The sequence below is a fragment of the Gymnogyps californianus genome, chromosome 15 (assembly GCF_018139145.2).
Source record: "Gymnogyps californianus isolate 813 chromosome 15, ASM1813914v2, whole genome shotgun sequence".
Lineage (NCBI taxonomy): Eukaryota > Metazoa > Chordata > Aves > Accipitriformes > Cathartidae > Gymnogyps > Gymnogyps californianus.
The window spans coordinates 44318-62137 of record NC_059485.1 but is presented as its reverse complement, the minus strand read 5'-3'; the positions used below and the strand labels follow the sequence as shown (position 1 = coordinate 62137).

At 52.6% G+C, this 17820-nt stretch overlaps 2 long non-coding RNA genes across 3 annotated transcripts; both read left to right on the top strand.

Annotated features, from left to right (window-relative positions):
• Positions 1-706: 706 nt before the first annotated feature.
• LOC127022283 (uncharacterized) lies at positions 707-17572 on the top strand. The gene is made up of 4 exons (XR_007767327.1): positions 707-731; positions 12814-13147; positions 13250-13362; positions 17335-17572. It is a non-coding gene; the product is annotated as an uncharacterized LOC127022283 (long non-coding RNA).
• Positions 5653-8050, top strand: LOC127022284 (uncharacterized). Of its 2 annotated transcripts, none has more exons than XR_007767329.1 (3): positions 5653-6421; positions 6900-6960; positions 7668-8050. It is a non-coding gene; the product is annotated as an uncharacterized LOC127022284 (long non-coding RNA). The 2 variants fall into 2 exon arrangements; XR_007767328.1 differs by having other exon boundaries at positions 7650-8050.
• Positions 17573-17820: the final 248 nt, after the last annotated feature.

The following is a 17820-nucleotide window of genomic DNA, read 5'->3' as shown; positions in this document are numbered from 1 at the left end:
TCCCCGGGGCATGCCGGGAGGTGTAGTTTTTGCGGACTTGGCTGCCGGGCAGCCGCGTTGCTCTCGGGCGCCTCCGGCGTGGCGCAGTCCTCGCTACCGCCGCGGCCCCCGCGGCGCGGCACGAGGTGCGTTTGCGTTGCCGGTTTCGTGTGTTTTTCTGCGGGCTTCCCGGTGCGCTCGTTCCCCACAGACCGCTGCGGCCGCGCCTCGCGAGCGCATGCGCGGTGGCGCGCCGCCCGGCGTCCGAATCGTGGTACTACAGCTGGCACACCGCCCATGCGCGGTGGCGCGCGCCGCCGCGCTCGCTGCTGCCGAACGAAATGCGGTACTGCAGGTGGGCGGCGCGGATGCGTGGAGGCGCCCCCGTGCTCCACGTTGCCGTCCGTCGGTAACGGCAATGCGATGCTGCAGTGCCTGCGAGGTGATGCCGCCGCGCTCGTTGCTGCCTCCCGGTAAGGAAACGCCGCCGCCGCCGCCGCCCCACGTGCGCGGTGTCGACGGGCGCTCGGCGCGCAAAGCGCGGCGCCGCAGCGCCGGTGCCGCCCCCGGGCAAGCGCCGCCCGCCGGGCGCTCGTGGCCGCAGCGCGGTACTGCAGCCCGGCGTTCGCGCGCCGGGTCTGGCCCCTCCGGCGCGCCGTCGGCAGCCGGCGCATGCGCGGTGCCGTGGAGCAGCATGGCGGCGCGCCGGGAGAGGGACCCGGCAGCGGGTGAGGGCCGGGGCCACCGGTGAGGTGAGTGAGCCCCTTCGGCGGGTGCGGGGGTGTCTCCTGCCCGCCCGGGGGTGGCGGGACGGGAAGCTTCAAGCTGCCCGCTGCGGCAGGCTCCCGGTGTGCTGGAGGGCAGTTGGGTGAGAGCAGCCCCAGGGAGTTACCCGAGAGCTGATACGGACACCCCCGAGGCGCAGGCGCCGGGCGCCTCCCCAACTCACCAGAGCTCCCCCGAGCCTCCCTCAGCCCCGCTCGCCCTACGCAGCTGCCCCCAGCTCCAGCGCCTCCCCTGAAGCCTGTCCCGTATCCCCAGGCTGCCCCCAAGCCCTGTCGTGAAGGCGGCAAGCTGCCCCTCGAATGCCCTCGATTCTCTCTTAACGCGGGTGCTACTCGCAGCGATGCGGGAAAAGAGCGGCGTCTCTAGAAGCCCCTGTGGAAGGAGGGGATTCGGCCAGGGGCGAGCTACGGTAATAACGGTTGCTGCTGCTTCTTTCTCTCTCCCAGGGGCTGTGCTGAGGATGCAGTTGTCTGTTTCTCCCCTGGGGATGCCGTTGACTGCACCCATCTCAGGCTTGCGTGGATTAACTGTGCCTGGCCTTGCTCTCCTCGTAGTGTGGGGGCGAAAAGGGACAGGCAGAGCACTTACTGGCTGTGCACAGGAGCTTTTCTCTTCCTCTGTCTCTGTCCTCTAGCCCATTGCTGTTTTTTTTTATTTTTCCTTCTTGGTCTCTTTGTACGGGTCTGACTCTTTCTTCATTTCTCAATCCCTTTGTCCCATTCCCTGTCCTTTTTTTCTCTCTGTCTGTGTGTCCTGTCCCCATCCTTGTCCCGCCTTTCTTCTTCCTTTCCTTTTTCACCCCATCGCTCTATCCCTCTGTCCTGCTCACCAACCCAACGTTTTCTTGCTCCATCTCTCTACAGGGCTTCTCGTCCCTTTTTTTCTTGATTCTTCTACCTTTCTGACCTTTTCTTTCTATTTTTCTTTCTCTGCTCCTCAGTCTTCTCCCTTATCTTACTTTTGTCTTTCTAGTCCTCCATCCTGCTCCCCATCACTGTATGAAATATGGGTGGGGCGGGGCCAGGACCGGGCAGGGTGGGGCAGGGCGCCTGTGGGGGCCCAGAAGAGCGGCAGTGGCGGCGGCTGGTCCGGCTGCTGCATTTCGTTCCGCTCTGGGCTGTGCGGTAGCGGGAGCCGTGCTGGGGCAGGTGAGGCACGGCAGGTCACGGATGTGGGATCCCCTGGCCGGAGCCTTCCCGGGCGGGTCCGGGCTCTGCCCTCCCGAGGCTGGTGGGTGCGGAAGCGGCCCTGGGACGAACGCTGCCCCGGGGTCGTTGGGGGGTTTTGGGGCCGAGCCCGTGTCCGGCCGGGGGGAGCAGGGGCAGCCTCATCCCGGCCCCAGCTGCTCCTCGCGGGGGCCGGGCAGCCTCTGCCACTCTCAGCGTGGGTCACACAGCAGCGCCTGGGGGGCTCCTGCGGTGGCAGGGGGGTCCCCGGTACCCGCATGGGTGGGGAAGGGCCCTGGCTGCTGCTGCTGGGGGTTCTTGGAGGGGGACCGGGCTGCACTTGGCTTGGAGGGAGGGTGGCTGAGCACGGCTCCCCGCGGGGGTCCTGTGGCCTGGGGGGGTTGGGTTGCGGTGCTGATGATGCCGGCAAAATAAAGCCTGAAATGGCAATAATAAAGCGACGCCCTGCCTGTGCTGGTGCTGCCCCAGAGATGTGGGGCCGGGCCCTCTGCAGTCCCCAGGCACTCCCCAAAATGGCACGTGGGGCCCTGGGGGTGCAGGGCTGTGGGCTGGCTACGCTCCCCCCACCCCTTAGCATCTCACATGGGGACTGCAAAGGGGGTCAGAGAGCAGACAGGGTCAGCTGTTTTAGGGGCCAGAAACAGAGACCAAGTGTTCTGTTCCTGGGGCTTGAAAACAGGCTCATGTGCCTGATTTCGGGGCTCAGAAACAGACTGAGTTGTGTGGCTTTGGGCTCAGAAACAGAGGTCCAGTCCTGCATTTTTGGGACTTGAGAACAGGCTCAGCAGCTGGGTTTTGGGGCTCAGAAATGGGCACTAAGTGAGCTGGTTTGGGGGCCAAAAGCAGAAGCCAGTTTGGCTGGTTTTGCAGGTGGGTGGGAGGGCACTGGGGGCTGTGGGGGAAAGCAGGGGATGGGCAGGCTGCATGGACCCTCCCCGGAGGTGGGGGTCTGGTCGCGTTGGACCCCGAAGTTTGGGAGGCTGGCATGCACCAGGCCAAACTCAATGTCTGAGATGGTCTCTGGGAGGAAAGGTGCTTTTCAGGCTCCACATGCCCTCTTCGAGTCCAGCTCTTCTTTGTACGCTGCTTAAAATAGTTATTAACTATTTAATAATACAAACTAATTAATATTTATACAATGTACAGCTATGATGTTTAATCCTAATACTCAAGTTTTGACAGCGATTGATTTGCGACCTTATCAAAAGCCCAGACTGTTGCGAATAGCTGGTGCTTGGAAGGAGAAAGAGCTGAAATCAATGGGAACTTCAGTGCAGAGCTGAACCTTCAGTTAGCCAGAGCTGTAGCAAGCAGGAGCTGGAACAAGACGGGGTGTCCACTGTCTGGAGCATGCATTAGCCAGAGCCAAAATTACCTGCAGCTGTAATGAGCAGGAGCTGCAGTTAGCTGGAGTGTCTGTTCCCTGGAGCATCCATCGGCTGGGCTGCGCTCCCAGCACGGCTGAAGAGCGGCCGGGCGCCGGCAGGGCTGTCCCCAGCAAGGAGCTCCGGGCAGCAGGGAGGCGAGTCGTCCTTCTGCCGGCGGGGAGCCCGGCCTCTTCCCTCGGGGACTAAATCCATGCCACACGCCTCTCTGCGCGGAGGGTCTCTCCCGAGGGTAGAAGTGAGGTGGGGGTCCCCTGGCTCTCCTGGGGGGTACGGGCCAGGTGGCAGCACGAGACATCGTCGTGTCCTTGGTACCTGGCAAAGGGGAGAGAAACCGGCTGGTCGGAGCTCCTGGGGTGCACGGCCTGGCCCCACACAGCCCCCTGGCAGAACGCTCCCCTGTCTTTTCACCATGGGCTGGGTGGGATAAACAGGTTTGGTTTTTGCCTCCTCTTTTCCCAGTGTCACTTTCTGCATCATGTGAAGAAAATCCTGCATGGTTTATTCCACTTGTTGGAATATTAGCATGTATGGGGCTGGGGGAGCAGGGAGAAACATTTGCTAGTTCAAGAGCACTACAGATATTCCACATTAAACCCACAGAAAAGGCAAATTTGCTGCCAGTGCAGAAAAGCTGATGAAAAATTGCTTGTTGAAAACAAGCATGAAAACATGCCCTGTTCCTGAATTGGTCCGTTGGTAGTTAGGAATGTTTTTGTTTCAGATAAAAGAATGAACTTTCATCTACAATAAATTAAGAGTTGCTTGTTACCTTCTTTAGGGTCCAGTGTTTCTCTTCTGTTTGTTCATACTGATTTTATGGGCAAGTTGGAAATAGCCTTTTATTTTTTTATGTATAAATTTTTAGTAATATGTGGTGTCATTATAGTTAATTTTTGAGCACCTAGATGCCAGTAGAAATGTAATGAATGAAACATGATGGAAACTGATATTTAAACTTGTTTCTTATTTGATTTTTTTTTTTTTTGTCATTAGAGTGTTGATGGCGTGTTGTCCTGTGGCTCAATCCCCATTCTGTTCAGTGGAGTCTTCAATCTAGGACTTTTAAGTAAAAAAGTTTGTCCTTCCAAAAAAGGACTAGTCATTCATAGGATCGACATATAGACTTGGAGAGTCGCTTAAGTACATGATCAGAATTAAAGCCAAATTTCACTTAATGTTGCTGCTGTTGGTCTTCACTTTCATTACTTGCCCCACCACTCCCTCATGGTTGGGAGCTCTGAGTCATAATTTTTTTTCACTCTCTAACACATTTTTTTCCCCAAGCAGAGGCTATGTTTAAAAGTTAATTAGTTTCCTCACAAATGCGTAAGTCAATAAAATTGAGTTATGATTATTAAAACCATAAAAATGACACCAGTCTCGCAGATCTGGACTACTTCTGAACATGTATTCATCACATGCAAATGTCATCAGGATACAGATCATCTGCACTTCATGCTCTGACAAGACAATATGCTGAGACAGGGATAAGCTCCAAAAGAAAAAAAGATACAAGGTCGTGGTTTGGTTTTGTTGTTGTTTGTTTGGTTGGTTTTTAAAGAGTGCAGTGTTGACTGGTGCCAGCGTGCAGAGCTCTTTTGCTGCCTGACCTCTCCTTTACTTCTCTTTCACAGCTGTAATTTTCATTGGGATAGTTTTAGAAGAGCAATTAAGTTACTTGCCTGTGTAAATGTGCTGGTAATACAAGGAAGGTAGGTGCTTGAACCAGTAGTGAAGAACTTGGCTACAAGTAGAATTTCTGAAGGAGCAACAACAGGAAGCAAATAGCAAATTAACAAAAATTTGTGTGTCAAACACATCAAAATTTTATTGCCAAATGTTGTTTGGCAGTATGTTCCAAATGGCTGTTTTTGGTAAACATAAATTTGCAGGAAATTTGGGGTTGTGTGTGGAAAAACATGTCCCTCTGTCTATGTGTCCTGCTATGTAAATAGCATCAGTTAATAGCATCTCCAGTGGCAGGGCTGTTGTTCCCTACTCTCAGTATTGCCATAGTAGCGCTGCAATATTTAAACCTAACATGGGTTTAGGAGTGGAAGGAGAATGCCTGTTTTTTCTAAGGGCTCTGAATGCTGACCTTTTTCTCTGTCTGCTGCTTTCCTGTGCATGAGATGAAGCTGGCTTATTTTTCTTCCTTGTTCCTGGTCTAAATGTTTCTGAAGCTGTTGCTGCAGTGGATTTGCAATTTGTATTACTGCATTTTTGTAGAGTTCTAGTTACGGATCATTTCTACTCTGGCGAAGTGTCAAGATACAATTTTCAGTTTAAAGCTTCAGAAGCTATATTCACTGATTTCAGTAACTCACGGTGTAGGTGAAACTAATCTTGCTGTGCAGCTGTGCTAGCAGGGAGGCGCAGTGGCTCCTCATCAGAACAGCAAGGTGTGTGTGGACATCTGTAGGGTTGTGCTCTGGGTCTGAGACTGTTATGTATTTTTGCTGTTGGAAGGTGGACTAGAGCGTGTGCCCCTTAAACCTAAGGACAGTCAAAAGCTGGGAGGGACCCTAAGCAGGTTTGGTGGCACAACTGCAGTTTTAAAAGATCTTGACTGTTTGGAGAAACGGCCTGGAAAAAAATCATTCCTTTTTTGCAACGAGGCAGTTTACAAGGACAGATGTGTTGCTGTGCTCTTTAATAAAAATGTTCAACTTGGGACACATAGGGTGAAGAAATCTTGACTATACTTAGGCTTGAGAAACTGCATGTAGATATCTGTCTCTGTCATCTGCATATATCTGGGAAAGTGAGTTCTAGAGAAACTAAAGCTGCCAATGAGTAAAAAAAAAGGCACGATTGTCCAAAAAATGCAAAAGCTCCAGTGGCCTGTATCAACAACTGTACCAAAGATGATGCAGAATATGTTTTCCTCCGCTCAGTTGTACTGTCTTCACAAACCTTCGCAAAAAAATGAAGCTTTAGATTCCTACCCAGCTTTATGCTAAAGGTTTTTTCCCCTCTCAGCTGGATGTCAACTCCCACCACTTCACTGTAGTCGCCCTTTCTTCTGCTGTGAAAGTACAAGACAGATGGAAAGAATCCATAGTGGTCTGCAAGTACAAGGTACGTCTATGGTGTGTGTCTGCATTTTTGCTAAGGTACTTGTAGTATGGACTTTAAAGTTAACATTAAGAATGTGGCAGCTGTCCTTCTATATTTTTTAATATGGAATATTTTAACACAAATACTAAAAATAAGGTCTGTTCTGGAGCATGTTACGCCTATGCAAAGCTTACTTCCCTCCATTTATTCTCTGTTCCTGAAAGCATAATCTTCTGTTTCTATGCGCTTACTATTAAATGATACTGTGAAAATAATTTTGTAATAAAAGAGGAAAGAAACTGTTCATAAGAGTTAAGATGTTCAGAAGAAACAGACTTTGTTTTCATAAAAGCTTTATGCTTTTTCAGTAAATAAGTTTTTAAGATATTTTATAGTAGTACTCGAAAACCTTACTGAGATACTAGCATCTGTACTAAAAGCAATCAAGGTCAAAGAAGAGACAATGGACAAATCGGCATCGCTTCCACATGTTTTCCAGGCTTTCCCAAGAAGCATTAGCAGCCTTGTAACTAGTGACAGTGAGTCCTGAGGTGGTTTTGGTGAGTTATTGCTTTGATAATGTCCTTTTTCTTTAACCTACAGTGTGTAATTTTGACTTCAGTTGGAAAGAGATTTTCCAAAATGGAAATCTTTCTCATTCAAAGAAGTTTCATTTTATGGACTTCCTATCAGAGTGGATCATCCAAGATGATGTACTTGGCAGTAGAAGTTGTTAGCCACAAGACATTTCACTCTCTTAAAAAAAAAAAAAAAAAAAAAGAAAAAAGTCTACTTCCTTCCAAAGACCCAAGCACAGCACATCTTCCTAGAGTTGATGGCATCGCTGGTCTTTGGGTTCTCAGTTGTAACAGTTGAGATATCATAAAAACATGTTCCTCTGCGTGCTTCAGTACAGCCAAAAGCATTAGCAAATCTGCCAGTCCTTTTTGGTAGCCTTATGTATTGCAGCACTGGGGATTTGCTCCCCGCCCCCCAAAAGTAAAGCCATATGAGGGATCTTTTATCTCACTAGTTTTTCTATCATAAATGAAACTTTAAATATGTATATGTCTAAATAGATGTAAGTGGAAATAATAAGTGTCCTGGTTTCGGCTGGGATAGAGTTAATTTTCTTCTTAGTAGCTGGTACAGTGCTGTGTTTTGGATTTAGTGTGAGAATGATGTTGATAACACTCTGATGTTTTAGTTGTTGCTGAGTAGCGCTTATCTTAAGCCAAGGACTTTTCAGTTTCCCATGCTCTGCCAGCAAGCAGGTGTGCAAGAAGCTGGGAGGGAGCACAGCCAGGACAGCTGACCTGAACTAGCCCAAGGGATATTCCATACCATGGAACATCATGCCCAGTATATAAACTGGGGGGAGTTGGCCGGGAGACGCGGATCGCGGCTCTGGCATCGGTCAGCAGGTGGTGAGCAATTGCATTGTGCATCACTGGGTTTTTTTTCCTTCCCCCCTCATTCTTTTTTTTGTTATATTCCTTTTCATTACTATTATTATTATGTTTCATTATTACTATTGTTAGATTATATTTTACTTTAGTTATTAAACCGTTCTTATCTCAACGCATGAGTTTTACCTTCTTTCCCGATTCTCCTCCCCATCCCACTGGGAGTAGGGGGGGAGTGAGGGAGCGGCTGCACGGTGCTTAGCTGCTGACTGGGGTTAAACCACGACAATAATATATATAAAACATATATATTCCCTAAATATGTATATATGTATAATATATACATCAGTGTAAATGTCCATAATATATAAGGTTTTTAAAATTTTAAAAATCTTCCTGAATTTTATTTATAGGAAGGATTTAACAACTTGACTCCCCCCTCTAAATATCTCTCTATTGATGATATAAAAGCACTTTCAAAAGTTGGCCCTCCCCCCTTCTCTTTTTCCCCCTTTTCCCATCCAGATCTGGGGCCGATTCACCCAAATGGGGACTTTCCCCTGTGGGCTGCACACACGGAGCGGGAGCTGCTGCCACAGCACAAAAACACCCCCAAAGCCCTCATTCTAGGTCTGCAGGATAAAAAAAAACAATTTGGGACTCCCAAGAAAGCCAAATCTGCCTGGATTTGTGCAGCCAGAAAGCAAAAAAAAACCACCCCCCATTTTCAGGCACAAAACCAAAAGCAAAAATCACCAATTTCTATGTTGTGGAAAAGTGCCAAAAAACAGCCTAAATTGAATATTTTGGAAAAGCAAAAAAGCCCTACTTTTATATTATGGAAAAGCAAAAAACCCCCCAATTTGGGGAAAATTTGGGGTGAAACACCAGCAGTTTGAGGAGCATTGCTGGGCGTCATCCTGGTGTGGATTATCTGTTGCGGGTCATCCCAGGTGAGTTATCTGCTGTGGATTATCCCAGGTGGACCCCCTGGTGTAGGTCATCCCCATGCATGTTCCCCCATGCACCTTTCTACCCACACGTACACCCCCCCGCCCTGGTGGCTGTCTCTTCCCCTCCCTCCCCCCGCCCCGTGTCCATCTCCCCCCTGCCCCCCCGGTGTCTGTTCCCCTCCTGCAAGGGTTTGCCCCCCTGCGAGTTTTCGCTATGACATGCAACAGGGATCCCTTGCCCTCCCATCTTGTGCCACCGCTCCCCCCCATCACCCCATATTCTGCACTGCTGCCCCACAACCCGTCTGCCTCCGGACCCCTGGGGTTCTGCCTGCACCCCCAACCTGCCCATTGCCTCCCACCCAAACTCCAACACCCCCCCCCTTCCCTGCACCCCACTCCCACCCCACTCTCCCTCCTCCTATGTTTTTCATTTGTGCTGAAAACAGTGTTGGTAACACAGGGATGTGTTAGCTATTGCTGAGCAGCACTTGCACGGCGTCAGGGGCTGTGCAGCTCCTCGCCCTGCCCCGACAGCGAGCAGGCTGGGGGGCACAAGGAGCTGGGAGGGGACACAGCTGGGACAGCTGACCCCAGCTGCCCAAAGGGATATTCCAGACCGTGTGATGTCATGCTCAGCAATAGAAGTGGGGGGGACGTTGGTGGGGGGGTGCTGCTCGAGGACTGGCTGGGCATTGGTCAGGTGGTGGTGAGCAATTGTTTTCATTTGTATCACTTTTCTTTCTTGGGTTTTCTTTTTCTCTTTTTTTTTCTTCTTTTCCTTAGAATTTATTATTGTTGTTGTTATTATTTCTTTTAAATTATTAAACTGTTTTTATGTTTTTATTTCTCACTTTTGCCGTTCTGATGCTGTCCCCCATCCCACTGGCGGGGGAGTGAGTGGAGAGGTTGTGCGGTGCTTCGTTGCCTGCTGGGATTAAGCCATGACACAAGGTTAGTTGCAAGCCCTGCCTGGCTAATGCTTTAGGCTCTCCATGTTATTCCTACCATCTTGATAGGCCATCCTTCTTGTTCACTGCTGCTTTATAGTGCCTTTTGCTCTGTAAGCAGCAGTACTCAGGCTGTGCAAGCATACCTGTCTCCCAGCCTCTGGGAAGTAACTCTGCCAAAGACAATGAGCGAAACCGCCATGGCACAATCTAAAGCAATTCTGCCTCTCGAGGGACCCAGCAGGCCCCTTTCTCTCACCTCTTACTCTGTCTAGCTAGGCTGGGAAGTATGGTTGTTGCAGAAACTGCTAAATCCTCTGATTCCTTCTCGGGTTGTTAGCTTGGCCCTGTGTTGAGGTCATTGACTCTGCACAGAGCGCAGGCAGCCTGGAGAGCTTTACACGAAATCATTCCTTTCCCCTTGGGCAGCAGTGGTTCTGCCGCTGCTACAGGCAGCCGCTTTCTCAAGGGCAAGGGGCTGAGATGACAACAGGCTGCTGCACGCTGCAGTCAGACTAAGACGCTGTTCTTTGGGGACCCAGTGCAGGGAAAGCTGAGGTACGTTTTGCACTGCCAATGGCTCTTCACAAGGGAACCGTGCTCTGGTTTTAATAGAAAAGGTGTCGGTCACAGGCAGCCATGTATTGCTGTGTACAGCTATTTGGCAAGTGTCTTGCTTGTTCCAGTAGAGGCATATTTCTTGCCTTGCACTCTTGATGCCAAATCAATCAGGAGTTCAAGTTACAAAAGACATTTGACATCAAAGCAAGATGACAGCTCAGTTTTTGCCTGCACTGTATTTCAGGTGTGTTGCTAGCTGAAAATGGCTTGCAGGCCAGGAGATATTTAGAGGGGTCTGAATTAAAGAAAGCGAGTGTTGAAGTGTTTGTTTTAAGGAGGTGAATTAGGCAGCCAAAAGAGCTGAGCTGCTCACCTGATGCATTGGCAGAACAGCCCATCCAGCCTGCCAAGTATTGTGCATTGCAGGCAGCAAAGTGCAACTGTGATGCTTGCGGGCAGGAGCAGCAAGGAGTGCAGAGCTACGCTCCTGTACAGAGCAAAGATGGAACCTCCAGAGCTCTACGGTCATCTGCTAAGGACACCTAATATACCAATATGCCTCTTTGCTTTCCCTGCTTCATGTCTAATTACTTTGCATGGTGGAGGGCAGGGTGACAAGTAACATTGTGCAGTGTCTCTTATCTAAGTGACAAGGCCTGCGCAGGAAGCCTTGTGTGTATGCAGGATTAGGAGAGCAGAGTACTGATAGCACAGAGGTGAGGAAAGGTGCGAACAACACAACAAAGCCCAAGGATCACCAGCGTATCACTTGTGCATATCAGCCACTTGCTGCTCCAATGCGCTGTTTCCTGCTGAACATAGCTGCCCCTGTCACACAGAGCAGCTTTCAGTCTCTTCTCTCCTGCCTTCAGGATGTCATCTGTGTTGCCTTATTTTTTTTAACTCTCTCACCAGCATCTGTTGGCTCGCTGCTGTCGCTCCCACACCCCTGATGCCACACGCAGACCGATACAGCAATCCCTGGGGCTGACTCTGGGGTAATGGGGTGGGAGGCACGAACGGAAACAACCACCCGACTTTTAAAGCAGTCGGACGCCAAGGACCGAAATGCTTGAGCCCCTGGGACGCTTTTTGGTACAAGAGGCAATGAATGTTACAGCCTGGGCTGCGAGGGGGAAAAGGGCAGAGAAATGTAAGCCCTGCAGCCCCAGTGAGCAGTTGTGGTCTCCGGACGGCGCACGCTGGGCTGAGGCACCGCTCGTGTCTCACCCGGCCGATGCTGGGGACGGGAAAGGTGAGCGCGTGCTGCCGCCCGGCGGCGACGGGCGGTACTGCAGCCCGGGAGCCGCGCATGCGCGGTGGCGCGCTTTGCAGCGCTCGCTGCTGCCACCAGGCGACCAAATTTTGGTACTGCAGCTCGGGAGCAGCACATGCGCAATGGCGCGCTTTCCAGCGCTCGCTGCCGCCTCCCGGCGACCAAAAGGGGGTACTGCAGCTGGGGACCCGCGCATGCGCAATGGCGCGCTCTGCCGTACTCGCTGCTGCCGCCCGGTGATTAAAATTGGGTACTGCAGCTGGGGAGCCGCACATGCGCGTTGGCACGCTTTGCAGCGCTCGCTGCTGCCGCCGGGCGACCAAAATTGGGTACTGCAGCTCTGGAGCCGCGCATGCGCAGTGGCGCACATTGCCGCCCTCGCTGCTGCCTCCTGGTGACCAAAATTGAGTACTGCAGCTCGGGAGCCGCGCATGCGCGGTGGCGGCCCCGTGCTCCACACTAACATCTGCCGGTAACGGCAATGCGATGCTGCAGTGCCTGCGAGGTGATGCCGCCGCGCTCGTTGCTGCCTCCCGGTAAGGAAACGCCGCTTCCGCCCCACGTCCGCGGTTTCTGCGGGCGCTCAGCGCGCAAAGCGCGGCACTGCAGCGCCGGTGCCGCCCCGGGGCGAGCGCCGCCCGCTGGGCGCTCGCTGCTGCTGCCGCCCGGTGGCCGCAGCGCGGTACTGCAGCCCGGCGTTCGCGCGCCGGGTCTGGCCCCTCCGGCGCGCCGTCGGCAGCCGGCGCATGCGCGGTTCCCGGGAGCAGCATGGCGGCGCGCTGGGCTTCGGTCCCGGCGTCGGGTGAGGGACAGGGCCGCCGGTGAGGTGAGCGAGCCGCTGTGGTGGGTGCAGGGGTGTCTTCTGCCCGCTGGCGGCGGGAGGGGAAGCTTCAAACTGCCCGCTGCGGCAGGCTCCCGGTGTGCTGGAGGCGAGCCGGGACAGGGCAGCCCCAGGGAGTTACCCGGGAGCTGACAGGAGGGAAGAGGGGAAGGAGGCGGGCACCCCCAGGCACAGACACCGGGCACCTCCCCAACTCTCCAGAGCTCCCCCTGAGCCTCCCCCGGCCCCGCTCGCCCCACGCAGCTGCCCCCAGCTCCAGCGCCTCCCCTGAAGCCTGTCCCGTAGCCCCAGGCTGCCCCCAAGCCCTGTCGTGAAGGCAGCAAGCTGCCCCTCGATGCATCTCCAGAAGCCCCTGCAGAAAGAGGGGCTCCGGCCAGGGGCGTGCTATGGTAATAATGGTCACTGCTTCTTCTTTCCCTCTCCCAGAGGCCGTGCTGAGGATGCAGTTGTCTGTTTCTCCCCTGGGGATACCGTTTACTGCACCCACCTCAGGCTTGAGTGGGTTGTCTCTGCCTGGCCTCACTCTCCTCGCAGCATGGGGGCAAAAAGGGATGGCTGGAGCACTTACTGCCTGTGGACGGGTGCTGCCGCAGCTGAAGCTGGAGAGGCCAGATTAAAGGTAAAGAAGAAGAAATCAAAGGCCATCTGGCCAGGAGCTGCCTCCCGCTACAGGCAAGAGAGAGCCTGTCTCTCCGGGTGAGGAAGGATCCCCCTTTGTAGTTCTCGGCAGGTCAGACCGCCAGCGTGCACCACAGGGTCTGTATGTATCACCAACGGCGCGGTACGGCCGCGTAGTGCGTGAGTGAGTGAGGCTACATGTCCAGGAAGCCTCATTTCGTAAGACGCCCGCGTATTCTCTTAGGTGGAGGACAGCCAAGCGACCGGAGTTACAGAAGAGGAGGGGAGGAGAGAAGGAGAAAGAAGCGTCTGAACTGGCAAATTCTCCCAGCAGCGCCAAGAGCAGTGAGAGCTGCGGTGAGTCCCGGGCCCTCGGGGCCCTGTCTCCCCTCTTCTGCATCCTGGTCCCTCCCTGCCCCTCCCCTGTACCCCTCTCTTCCCCACGCTGCTGCAATTTTTTTTTTTTGCTCCCCTGTACCTCCTTTCTCCATGTCGCTCTGAGCAGCTCCCTGTCCCCATCTTTTAGGTCCTCCCTGTCTCAGCCCTGTAGCCTGTGGCTATTTTATCCTTCTCCGTCTCTCTCTGTCCGGCTCCTGGCCACTATTTTCACATTCCTCCCTCTTTGTCCTGTAGCCCATTGGTATTTTTGCTGTCTCTGGCTCTCTCTGCCCAGCTCCCTGTCCCTGTTCAAGGTCTTCCTTCTCGGCTCTGTAGCACATCACGAGTCTCTTTCTTTCTCCGTCTCCCTTTATCCTGCTCCCTGCCCCTCATTTTGAACTCCCTCTCTGTCCTGTTGCCTGTTGCTATTTTTTCCTTTCTCCATCTCACTGTCTTGCTCCCTGTCCCTGTTTTTTCTAAGTCTTCCCTCTCTGCCCCTAGACCATCGCTATATTTTTCTTTCCCCGTCTCGGTTTGTCTAGCTCCCTGTCCCTCTTTCTTCATTCCACCCTCTCTGCCACGTCGCCCATCGCTTCTTTCCTATGTCCCTCCCTCTCTGTCCGTCTCACTGTCCCGATTTTTAAACTCTCCTTCTTTACCTGGTAGCCTCCTGCAGTTTTTTTCCCTTTCTCCATCTCTCTCTGTCCGACTCCCTGTCTCTAATTTTTAATTCCTCCCCCTCTCTCTGGAAGCCTGTCGGGACATTTTCCCTTCTCAGTCTCTCTGTCCAGCTCCCTGTCGTTGGTTTTTAATTCCTCCCTCTCTGCCCTGTTACCCGTCACCATTTTTTATTTTCTCCATCTCTCTTGGTCCAGCTCAAGAGCCGGATTTTTTTAAATTCCTCTCTCTCTGCCCTGTATCCCGTCACTTCTGAAGGTCTCTTTCTCCGCCTCTCTTTGTCCAGTTCGCGGCCCCTTGCTTTTACTTCCTCCCTCTGTACCCTGTGGCCTGTTGCTTTGCCCCTCTTATTTCTCTCTTTCTCTCTCTCTGGCTTCCCAGCCCTGTTTTTTCATTCCTTCCTCTCTGCCCTAGAGCCCATTGGTAGTTTTTTCTTTCTCTGGCTCTCTCTTTCCAGTTCCCAGGCCTTGTTTTTCAATTTCGTCCTTCTCGGTCCTGTGCCACGTTGCGATTTCATTTCTTTCGCTGTCTCTCCCTGTCTGGCTCCTTGCCAGGAATTTTTAATTCCTCCCTACCTGTCTTGTAGCCCATCGCTGTTTTTTCTTTCTGTCTCTCTCCGTCTGGCTCCCTGTCTGTGTCTTTACCTATTTTTTTTTTAATTCCTCCATCTCTGCCCTGCTGCCCGTTGCTATTTTTCTGTTCTCTGTCCCGTTCCCTGTCCTGAGCCTTTAGTTGCTCCCTCTCTGTTCTCTAGCCTATCGCAGTTTCCCCCTCCCCCCCTTTCTCCGTCGCTCTCTGCCTGGCTCCCTCTCCCTGTCTTTACTTATTTTTTTTAATTCCTTCCTCTCTGCCCTGTATGCGTTAAATTTTTTTTCCCCAGTGTCCCTCTGTGGATTGCTCCCAGTCCCAGTTTTTTTAATTCCTCCTTCTTTGTCCTGTGGCCTATTGCAATTTGTTCTTTCTTTGTCTCTCCTTTTTCTGGCTCTTTGTCCCTATTTTTCAGTTTCTCCCTCTCGGCCCTGTAGCCCAATGCTATTATTTGTCTTTCTTCATCTCTCGCTGTCCGGCTCCCTGTCCCCATTTTTTAATTCCTCCCTCTCTGCCCTGCGGCCTGTTGCTATTTTTCCATTCTCTGTCCTGCTTCCTGTCCCGAGTCTTTAATCGCTCCCTCTCTGCCCTGTAGCCTGTCACAGGTTTTTTTTTTCCTTTGTCCATCGCTCTCAGCCCAGCTCCCTGTCCCTACTTTTTAATTCTTCCCTCACTGCCCTGCGGCCCGTCGCTCTCTTCCCTTTCTCCGTCTCTCTCTGTACAGCTCCCGGCCCCTTCCTTTTTGAAATTCCTCCCTCTCTGTCTTGGAGCCCATCACGGTTTTTGCTTTCTCTGTCTCTCTCTGGCCATCTCCCGCTCCCAGTTTTTTCATCTTCTTCCTTCTGGGCCCTTTAGTCCATGGCGATTTTACTTTTTTCTCCGTCTCTCTGTCCAGCTCTGGATCCCAATTTTTTAATTCCTCCTTCTCTTCCCTGTAGCCTGGCTTTCTGGTTTTCCCCCGTCTTTATCTGTCTCCCTCCCCCTCTCTGGCTCCCTGTCCCTATGTTTTAATTCCTCCCTCTCTGCTCTCTAGCTGTTGCCATACTTTCTATATGCATCGCTCGGTGTCTGGCTTCTCGTCCCTATCTTTTCATTCCTCCCTCTCCTCCCTGTAGCCCATCGCTATAATTTTCTTTTGCTGTCTCTCTGTCCGGCTCTGGATCCCCGTTTTTTCCTTCCTCCCCTCTCTCTACCCTGTTGCCCCTGGCTATTTCTCATGTCTCCTTCTCTCTCTGCCCAGCTCCAGATCCTTATTTTTTCATTCCTCCCTCTCTGTTCTGTAGCCTGTTGGTATTTTTTCTTTCTCTGGCTCTCCCTGTCCAGCTCCCTGTCCCTCAGTTTCTCCCTTCTTGGCCCTGTAGCACGTTGCGATTCTGTTTCTTTCTCTGCCTCTCCTTTCCCAGCTCCCCATCCCTCACTTTTAATTCCTCCCTCCCTGTCCCGTTGCCCCTCGGGTGTCCCCTCCCCCCGTTCTCCATCTTGCTCCTTCTTGCTTCCCATCCCTGTTTTTTAATTCCTCCCTCTCCGCCACGTAGCCCATGGCTTTTTTCTTTTCCATCTCTCTATGTCCGTCTCACTGCCCCCATTTTTTAATTCTTCGTCTCTGCCCTGTACCCTGCTGCTATTTGTGCCTTTCTCCGTCCCTCTCTGTTCATCTCACTGCCCCCATTTATTAATTCCTACCTCTTCTTCCTGCACCCACCGCTACTCCCTGCGATCTTCGTCTCTCTCTGTTCACCTCCCTGTCCTCAGTTTTTAATTCCTCCCTCTGCCCCCCATAGCCTCTCTGGATTTTTCCCCTGGTCTGTCTCTCTGTCCGGCTCCCTCTCTCTATGTTTTAATTCCACATTCTCTGTCGTGTAGCCCCAGGCTATTTGTTTGTCTTTTTCCATCTCTCTTTGTCTGGCTCCCTGCTGCTATTTTTTTATTTCCTCCCCATCCATCTTGGAGCCCATCGCTGCTTTTTTTCCTTTCTTTCTCCATGTCTCTGTCTGGCTCCCTGTCCCTGGTTTTTTAATTCCTCCCTCTCTGCCCCATAGCCTGTGTGATCTTTTGCCTTTCTCCGTCTCTCTCGCCGGCTCTCTGTCCCTATTCATTAATTCTTCCCTCTCCGCCCTGTAGCCCGTTGCTTTTGTCCTTTCTCCATCTCACTGTCTCTGGCTCCCCGATTACCCTATTTTAGAATTCTGCCCCTCTTCTTTCTGTATGCATTGCTATTCTTTTTGCTCTCCAGCTCTCTTTTTTTTTTCTGGCTCCCTGTCCCTATTTCTTAACTACAAGGCAGAAGGAAGAATTATGTGGTTTGTTTTGTGTTGTTCCCCCCGCCACCCCTTCTCTCCATCCTTTGCTGTCCCGGCTCACTGTCCCTGTTGTTTCATTCTTCCCTCTCTGCCCTGTTCTTTGTTGCTTTTTTTGTCTTTCTCCATCTCTCTCGGGCCGGCTCCCTGCCCCTGTTCTTTTTTCCTCCCTTTCTGTTGTGCTGTCCATCCTAGTTTTTTTCTGCATCTCCATCCCGCTCCCCGTCCTTCTTTGTTGGTCTCTGTCCTGCTCCCTCTCCCTCTTTCTGCTGCCTCTCTTCCTCTCTCCCTGCTGCTCCTTTCTCCATCTGTGTCGCGTTCCCTGCCTCATGCTTTCTCGCTACACCCCCGCTGTCCAGCTGGCTGCCACTTTTCTCCTCTCTTCTAGTGTCCTGCGCCCTGCTTCTCATTTTTGGCAGCCTCCGCCTCTGCCCAGCAGCCCATCGCTCCAGGAGCCGACCGACCGACTATCCGTTGCCCACTGGACTGACAAGCGCAGCTCCGGAAACGACTGCTGAGGTGTCCCAGGGGCAGGGGGAGCGCTGGGGGCCCTGAGCCCTGGAGCAGACTCGCTCCCAGGACTTGGTACATGCATGACTGAATAAACGCTCGCTGTCTCCTTTGCTCTTCTGGCTGCGTTTGCTCTTCCTTTGCACCGGGCTGCGATGGAGCCCAGGGGAGGAGGTGATGCGCTGTGGGCGTTGGGTGATGGCCCCCTGTTTGTGCTGGGCTCCAGCTGTGGGCCGGGGCTGGAGTCCCCGGTGCAGGCAGTGAGGCTGATGGTGACGGCCCCTCCCTGTAAAGGGGTGGCTGCTGGTGGAGGGGCTGGTGCGAGCCAAGGGAAGAGCGGAGCGGTTGCTGAGTGTTGCCGGGC